This window comes from Triticum aestivum, chromosome 5B (genome assembly GCF_018294505.1).
Source record: "Triticum aestivum cultivar Chinese Spring chromosome 5B, IWGSC CS RefSeq v2.1, whole genome shotgun sequence".
NCBI lineage: Eukaryota > Viridiplantae > Streptophyta > Magnoliopsida > Poales > Poaceae > Triticum > Triticum aestivum.
Window position 1 is genome coordinate 699,389,903 of NC_057807.1, and position 9,650 is coordinate 699,399,552.

The 9,650-nt window shown below is 36.7% G+C and overlaps 1 long non-coding RNA gene across 1 annotated transcript; it reads right to left on the reverse strand.

The window, feature by feature from the left end:
- Positions 1 to 6,120: 6,120 nt before the first annotated feature.
- On the reverse strand, positions 6,121 to 8,440 carry LOC123117795 (uncharacterized). The gene is made up of 3 exons (XR_006457518.1): positions 8,296 to 8,440; positions 7,684 to 8,166; positions 6,121 to 7,561 (listed from the first exon to the last, which is right to left on the reverse strand). It is a non-coding gene; the product is annotated as an uncharacterized lncRNA (long non-coding RNA).
- Between the last annotated feature and the right edge of the window lie 1,210 nt (positions 8,441 to 9,650).

Below are 9,650 nucleotides of genomic sequence, written 5' to 3' on the forward strand. Positions count from 1 at the left end.
CATTAGTACTGGTTCGTGGAGAACCTTTAGTACCGGTTCGTGCCACGAACCGGTACTAAGGACGCATTTGTAGGCTGTGGTCAGGCTGGGGCCCCACCAGCACCTTTAGTACCGGTTCGTGCCACCAACCGGTACTAGAGGTTTCTAGCCGATTCATTGATGTTTTTTAGTCACACCTTGCTCCGCTAACAGAGTTTTTACCACCTTAAATATGTTACTTCCCAAACTATCACAACCACTTGGTCTTTGTTGAACTCTATGTGTAGGATCTGTGGCTGCAATAGGCGTCTTCGCCGGTTCTTAAATCGGGGTAGATTCCTATTGACAATTTAGATTATATACAAAAAGATCATTGATGATCAATGTATTTTTTTATGTATTTCTCTGTAGCAGTAGTGCGTTTTGGCTGAAAGGCGGTACTAATCAATGTATTTTTTCTGTGTTCAGATGCACAATTCAAATCCTCATTCTCTTTCGAAGTACTGGATGGACTTCATCTACAAACTAAACACTATCTTATGAAGTATCAGGGTTTCGGATGAAAAATCATCTGTTACACCGGCTATTCAATATTTTAATAACTTAGTACAACACCAGACTTTTTCTATGTTCAGATGCAGAATTCAAATCCACGTCATCAACTTTCAACCCTTTGTGACATAATTTGGTATTATTGATGCACTACTGATTTGTTTTCAGAGCTAAATCACCATGAAAGTGGAAAAACAGAATAAAATGAACTCTTAAACGGTTGAAACTTAGCAAGGTATCATCATTTCACCCACATAGCATGTGCAAAAAAGTAGAGAGGGTTACGACAAAAACTGGATGCACTTCGTGTACAAACTAGATAATCTATTAGGAAGTAGCAGGGCCGGTTTTGGACAAAAACTCATCTGTTATACCGGCTTTTCAATATTTTAATAACTTAGTACAACTCTAGACTCTTTCTGCGTTCAGATGCAGAAATTCAAATCCACATCATCAACTTTCAACCCTTTTTGACATAATTTGCTATTTTCGATGCATTTACTGATTTGTTTTCAGAGCTTAATCACCGCGAAAGTGGAAAGCAGTACAAAATGAAATCTGCAAGGTTGAAACTTAGCAAGGTATCATCATTTCACCCGCATAGCATGTGCAAAAAAGTAGAGAGGGTTACGGAAAAACTGGATGCACTTCGTGTACAAACTGGACAATCCCTTAGGAAGTATCAGGGCCAGTTTCAGACGAAAAATCATCTGTTGCACCAGCTATTCAATATTTTAATAACTTAGTACAACTCCGGACTTTTTCTGCGTTCAGATGCAGAATTCAAACCAACGTCATCAACTTTCAACCCTTTCTGACATAATTTGCTATTTTCGATGCATTTACTGATTTGTTTTCAGAGCTAAATCATCATGAAAGTCAAAAGCAGTACAAAATGAACTCTGAAAAGGTTGAAACTTAGCAAGGTACCATCATTTCACCCTCATAGCATGTGCAAAAAGTATAGAGGGTTACGGCAAAAACTGGATGCACTTCGTGTATAAACTAGACAATCTCTTAGGAAGTATCAGGGCCGGTTTCGGACAAAAACTCATATCTTACACCGGCTATTCAATATTTTAATAATTTAGTACAACTCCGGACTTATTCTATGTTCAGATGCAGAATTCAAATCCACGTCATCAACTTTCAACCCTTTCTGACATAATTTGCTATTTTCGATGCATTTATTGATTTGTTTTTCAGAGCTAAATCAACGTGAAAGTGGAAAGCAGTACAAAATTAACTGTGCAAAGGTTGAAACTTAGCAAGGTATCATCATTTCACCCGCATAGCATGTGCAAAAAAGTAGAGAGGGTTACGACAAAAACTGGATGCACTTCGTGTACAAACTGGACAATCTCTTAGGAAGTATCAGGGCCGATTTCGGACGAAAAATGATATGTTACACCGGCTATTCAATATTTTAATAACTTAGTACAACTCCAGACTTCTTCTATGTTAAGATGCATAATTCAAATCCACGTCATCAACTTTCAACCCTTTCTGGCATAATTTGCTATTTTCGTTGTATTTACTGATTTGATTTCAGAGCTAAATCACCGTGAAAGTGAAAAGCAGTACAAAATGAACTCTTAAAAGGTTGAACTTAGCAAGGTATCATCATTTCACCCGCATAGCATGTGCAAAAAGGTACAGAGGGTTACGGCAAAAACTAGATGCACTTCATGTACAAACTGGACAATCTCTTAGGAAGTATCATGGTTTCGGACGAAAAATCATATGTTACACCGGCTATTCAATATTTTAATAACTTAGTACAACTACAAACTTTTTGTGCGTTCAGATGCAGAATTCAAATCCACGTCATCAACTTTCAACCCTTTGTGACATAATTTGCTATTTCCGATGCATTACTGATTTGTTTTCAGAGCTAAATCACCGTGAAAGTGGAAAGCAGTACAAAATGAACTCTGAAAATGTTGAAACTTACCAAGGTATCATCATTTCACCCGCATAGAATGTGCAAAAAAGTAGAGAGGGTTACGGCAAAAACTGGATGCACTTTGTGTGCAATCTGGACAATCTCTTAGTAAGTATCAGATACGGTTTCGGACGAAAACTCATCTGTTACACCCACTATTCAATATTTTAACAAGTTAGTACAACTCTGGACTTTTTCTCCTTTCAGATGCAGAATTCAAATCCACGTTATCAACTTTCAACCCTTTCTGACATAATTTGCTATTTTCGATGCATTTATTGATTTGTTTCCAGAGCTAAATCACTGTGGAAGTGGAAAGCAGTACAAAATTAACTGTGCAAAGGTTGAAACTTAGCAAGGTATCATCATTTCACCCGCATAGCATGTGCAAAAAAGTAGAGAGGGTTGCGGCAAAAGCTGGATGCACTTCGTGTACAAACTGGACAATCTCTTAGGAAGTATCACGGCCGATTTCGGACGAAAAATGATCTGTTACACCGGCTATTCAATATTTTAGTAACTTAGTACAACTCCAGACTTTTCCTGTGTTGAGATGCATAATTCAAATACACATCATCAACTTTCAACTCTTTCTGGCATAATTTGCTATTTTTGATGTATTTACTGATTTGATTTCAGAGCTAAATCACCGTGAAAGTGAAAAGAAGTACAAAATGAACTCTTAAAAGGTTGAAACTTAGCAAGGTATCATCATTTCACCCGCATAGCATGTGCAAAAAAGTACAGAGGGTTACGGCAAAAACTGGATGCACTTTGTGTACAAACTGGACAATCTCTTAGGAAGTATCATGGTTTCGGATGAAAAATCATCTGTTACACCGGCTATTCAATATTTTAATAACTTAGTACAACTACAAACTTTTTGTGCGTTCAGATGCAGAATTCAAATCCACGTCATCAACTTTCAACCCTTTGTGACATAATTTGCTATTTCCGATGCATTACTGATTTGTTTTCAGAGCTAAATCACCGTGAAAGTGGAAAGTAGTACAAAATGAACTCTGAAAATGTTGAAACTTACCAAGGTATCATCATTTCACCCGCATAGAATGTGCAAAAAAGTAGAGAGGGTTACGGCAAAAACTGGATGCACTTTGTGTGCAATCTGGACAATCTCTTAGGAAGTATCAGGGCCGATTTCGGATGAAAAATGATCTGTTACACCGGCTATTCAATATTTTAATAACTTAGTACAACTCCAGACTTTTTCTGTGTTGAGATGCATAATTCAAATCCACGTCATCAACTTTCAACCCTTTCTGGCATAATTTGCTATTTTCGATTTATTTACTGATTTGATTTCAGAGCTAAATCACCGTGAAAGTGAAAAGCAGTACAAAATGAACTCTTAAAAGGTTTAAACTTAGCAAGGTATCATCATTTCACCCGCATAGCATGTGCAAAAAAGTGCAGAGGGTTATGGCAAAAACTGGATGCACTTCGTGTACAAACTGGACAATCTCTTAGGAAGTATCATGGTTTCGGACGAAAAATCATCTGTTACACCGGCTATTCAATATTTTAATAACTTAGTACAACTACAATCTTTTTGTGTGTTAAGATGCAGAATTCAAATCCACGTCATCAACTTTCAACCCTTTCTGACATAATTTGCTATTTTCGATGCATTTACTGATTTGTTTTCAGAGCTAAATCACTGTGAATGTTAAAAGCACCAGAAAATAAACTGAAAAATCACTACAAATATGAATATAATGATAAACCACACTAATATTAAATATAAGAAATGCTAAATATAGAAAAAAACCAACTCACAAATAAATGATGACTTTCAACCCTTTCTGACATAATTTGCTATTTTCGATGCATTTACTGATTTGTTTTCAGAACTAAATCACCGTGAAAGTGAAAAGCACCAGAAAATGAACTGAAAAATCACTACAAATTTGAATATAATGATAAAAGACACTAATATTAAACTATATGTCAACCCGTGCGGGCCGCACGGGCTAGCTAATGAGACAATAACATAGTAGAAAATTTCCTAAATATTGGTCATATATACGTAAAAAAGGAAATAACTATGAATTCGTAGACTTTGTATTAATCCATTGAATTTCTTTTAAACATGAAAGTATGTTCTTTAATCATACATTTAAAATTGTATTGAAGTTACATACACATATAAGAACATGATAGTTGTTTCCCTTCCCAGAGAAAATCTAACTATTTCTTTAATATTTGCAAAGAGTTCCCAAATGTAAAAAATGTTGAAATGCCTAGGTTTCAAAAGTATTCATCCATTTGTTAACTACCTCAAGTGTATTAAATATATAAATATGTTATGCAGAAATAAAAACTAAAGCATACAATCAATTATGTTTGTCAAAGAAAATACAGTTGTGGGAACAAACAACATTCTGATATTTAATACAAAAACCAACAAATAAAACTGCTTAAACTTTCGTAAACATAGTGCATAATTATTGAACCATAGAAATAAGCATGATCTGTATAATGATGGCATTCTACCAAACACTTAAATAACTATGAGCCCATGAGTTTCTACCATGTTGTTACGATGAGAAATATATGGTTTCTTCATGTGTAATCATTCTAAAATACTTGAGTGGGATTGTTCGATGATTGTAGACTTTAAACATCATTAAAGAACGAATTCGTTTTCTCCAAAAAAAATTATCAAAATTTCTGTATTTTTTTTTCTAAAATCATAGTAATTTTGCAACAACAGTACACCTCCGATATCATCTCTTGATTATACATCATTAAATAAAAGTCTCTTCCCTGACTGAATTTGTAGTAGTCACTGACTTATTTCCCTAATCTCGCAAATCAAGTGCTAGTGCATTTAAGTAATCAAATGGTTATATAAATCGGACGCATGCAGGCAGATCACCGGTGCCTTGTGATGCTCACTGGTTTACACAAAAATTTGGACTATATATACCTTTACAAAACATTAAACAAAATTGAAGTATATATATATACAAAAGGAAGATGAATAGTGTGGGTGAAGATTAATATAATTATTTTTGTAAGACATATATAGTTTAAATGAAAACCTAATAGTAATTTCGGAATCAATTTTAGTTGTTTTCAACATGCAAACAAATTCTGTGTTGTTTATAATTAGGAGCAAAAAAAAATTGGAAGTGTGAATGTCACCTTGCTTTGTAACTTCACGGCATAAGAACTTATGACAAATTGCAATCTTAACCATGCGGTCCTGCTTGACAAAAGGATACATTAGGCACCTACAAAGTGAGTCCATGATTTTTGGCCTATGCCTTTCATGAAACAGAGATGAAAAGCAGATTTTTATTGGACATCGGAAGACAATATCTTCGAAAATATAACTATGTACCAAAGCTGGAATTAATATCATCTAAGTAAAAACTTTTGCTGGCCAAAATGACAATTCCAGTTGCATAGGACAGTTAACATATTTTTCAATGACTAATTTTCTTTGTTCTAAGCTACAAAAACCACTTATCTCTACTTTGCAGTAATATTTGTGTCACAAACAACCATATTACAATGTGGAGATTTTAAGATCAAAGACTTTAATTGAAAAGAAAGATTAGCTCTTAGTTGTCATGTAGTTTGTATTCAGTTAGGAACTGCATGGCCTAACAGTGTGATTGAACCAACGGACTAAAAAGTCTATATAGGAACTGGGCGAGAAATTGAGTACAGACAATCTTCACACCTAGAGAAGCTTGACCAATGACGATATTGACAACCGACAAAGGCTACTGAACTATTAGTGTGCCCGTATATTGGATCAAGTAAAAAGTAGAAATTTCTCCCAGAACTGGCACTTTTGGCAACATGGGCAAACTCAAAGACAACCCCTCGCAGTTTGTCCCATGGAAGATCTAATTAATGTTAAATTCTATGAAGTCCGCTGATGATGTCGCACACCTATCATGACCTTCACAGACGCCCCATTACCCCGACTGTCTGAGACCTTTTCCTGCAAATATTGACTTGTTCACTGATATTGAAGATCAAGAAAAAAATATCATGTTGCATATATTCCAAAATAACCTTTTCATAATATTTCACATCACTTTAGTGTTATAGTCATCTTCAAGACTTGAGCAGTTGCCTAAAACAAATCACGGAACTATATCATTGTTCTGTTTACCAATATATTTTATGTACTATACAGAAAATACTATATTTCATATAATATTTAAAAAACTGTGATTCTTTAGTTCCGTCACACTATCTATAGATGAAATCCAAATGTTGTTTGCTGATGATTTTAACATCTAAGTGCGATTTTATAGACTCAAAGTACTCTCCAACATAAACACGATGACCTAAGGACCACCATATTGCTGCTGGCAGTACTCATGATGTTTGATCATATCTGTGAGCTAAAGACTTGTACTTACAAATAATTTCCCATACTTAGCTTCATACTTACGTTATGTTCCAGAAGTCATATCGGCTTCTTTCTTTCCTCAGTCTCGATGAGCCTATGTCTCCTTGCCGCCAGTGAGATGCAGAAAAACAACATTTGTACATTTGAATAACTTAAATATTTCCACTGGTATTTGCAGAAGATCAGAAAATAGCGTACAATTAAATGAAGCAAACTTCCTTAATCGAGTCGAACACTACCAGGGAGATCAGCAAGAGTATGTGCAATCCCTAATTCAGGCATGACCTTAAGGGCATGGAGGCATGTACGGCGTCTCCACCTTGCCTGGGCATGTCGCAATAGATCATTTATCTCTATCTAATCATACCGAGAATCCAATCATCCGTGTATGCATCTATTTATTCCATATACATAGATGAAATCCAAATGTTTGCTGATGATTTTAACCTTTAAGCGCGATTTTATAGGCTTAAAGTGCTCTCCACCATATAAACACCATGAGCTAAGGAGCGCCATATTGTTGCGGGCTGTGCTCATGATGTTTGATCATATCTTTGAACTAAAGACTTGTGCTTATAAATAATTCCCATACTTAAGAAGCTTCATACTTACATTATGTTCTAGCAGTCATATGGGCATCGTTCTGTCTCTAAGTATCCAGGAGCCTATGTCTCCTCGCCAGCAATGAGCTGCAGAAAAAGAACACGTGTGACACTTGAATAGCTTAAATCTTTCCACTGGTAAGAGCAGATCATAAGAAAATAACGGACAATTAAATCAAACAAACGACATTACTCTAGTCGATCCGTACCAGGGAGTTTTTCAAGAGTATGTGCAATCTCTGATTTAGGGATGACCCCTTGAGGACATGGAGGCATGATAGCCTCTGCACCTTGCATGGGCATGTCGTAATAGATCATTTTTCTCTCTATAACCGTACTGAGAATCCAATCATCTGTGTATGCATCTTTTTATTCCATATTTTCATCTTCAAGTATCTAACTATGCATCCATAAATCCTACTATCCATCGATTCCATATTTGTGCCATCACCAAGCACCATAGAGATGAAGCGTTTGGGACGTCGAGAAGAGATAAAACCTCGGATTAAATGGGCTGGAGCTTCGGCACCATAGTGGCTGGAGGCAGTACAATTAGGGGCGCGTAATCTAGTTGGGGAGGGCATCCGGCCGCTGGCAAGTGGCAATGGCATAAACATAAAGTAGCCTGATACCTGATAGCAAGGGCGCTCACCCCTCAGCAATGATAGGCGCGGCGATACAGCAGACCTGTCCTGGAGAAAGATGCAAGAAGTGAGATGCTAGGGCTAACGAAACAGAAGACCCGATGCACAACAATGGTCATCGGATGCAACGACGAAGAACCGGAGCCACGTGCGGGGAATAATAAAGAATGACAATACCTGTAGGATCTAGCGTCCGACAACTTATGAATGTTTTTTTCAACGAAATAACTTGGGATTGCTGGGAGAGGACGCTCAGATTTCCTATATTTCTTATTCTTAAGGAAACGGTGAGAGTCCAAGGTGAAAACGATTTACTCAAGTCTTTTTTCCCAAGAAAAACAACTTGGGATGGTTAGCGGAGGACGTTCAGATCTCCTATGCATCTTCTTTCCGAGAGAAACAGGAGAGTCCAAGGTTAGAAAGATTTGAGCCGTGAGAGATTGCTAGAGACAAACGTGAGAGAGAGGTGGATACAAATTGTTTTTTTTAGTTTTTCTAGGAGTCGTGAGAGTTTGCCAAAGAGAGACGTGAGAGATGGATACCTAAGATTGGTCTTTTAGTTTTTTTTGGCTGTTGAGATAGGTTTTATGATGGAATTCATGAGTCGATCTACACTGTAATAATTTGGTCCCACCAGATTAACGGCTCGTAAAATCTAATATACGTGAGAATTTTTTGGATGTCTAGAATTAGTATAGGTATAGATATAAAAAACTCTAAATATAGCAAAAAAACAACTCACAAATAAATGATGACTTTCAAGCCTTTCTGACATAATTTGCTATTTTTGGTGCATTTACTGATTTGTTTTCAGAGCTAAATCACCGTGAAAGTGAAAAGCACCAGGAAATGAACTGAAAAATCACTACAAATATGAATATAATGATAAAACACACTAATATTAAATATAAAAAACTCTAAATACATTAAAAACAACTCACGAATAAATAGAAGAAATATATGGAAAAAAATCCGCGCTGCCCAGTGGGCCTGCTCAGCCTTGGGTGTACATATGCAGGCCCATAAGGCCTAGCAGGCTCACAGGGTAGCGCGGCAAAGTTAGGCCCAGAGACCTGCATTATATAGGAGCTTGAAGGAGCAGCCACGGCTGGGTTTATAAACCAGTGCGGCTGCCCTTCGCTCGGCTAGGTGGAACTAAACAATGAGCACCGCGGAACGGAAGCGCACCACCTTTAGTACCGGTTTGTGCCACAAACCGGTATTAAAGGGTGGAGCCACGAACCGCTACTAAAGGGGGTCTCTTCCCGCCGATTCTCCTGGCCAAATCTAAACTTTAGTACCGGTTCCTGACTCCAACCGGTACTAAAGGCCTCCCCTATATAACCAAATCTAAACTTTAGTACCGGTTCATAATGAAAGGTTAGTAAGTGCTTAGTTGAATTAATTAGTTGAACTAGTTAGTTGAATTAATAGAACTAGCTAGTTTAGTTGAATTAGTTGAACTATAGTTAGTTGAATTAGGAGCTATACTTTATTTAGGTATATTTTTAGTAAGTGCTTAGTTGAATTAA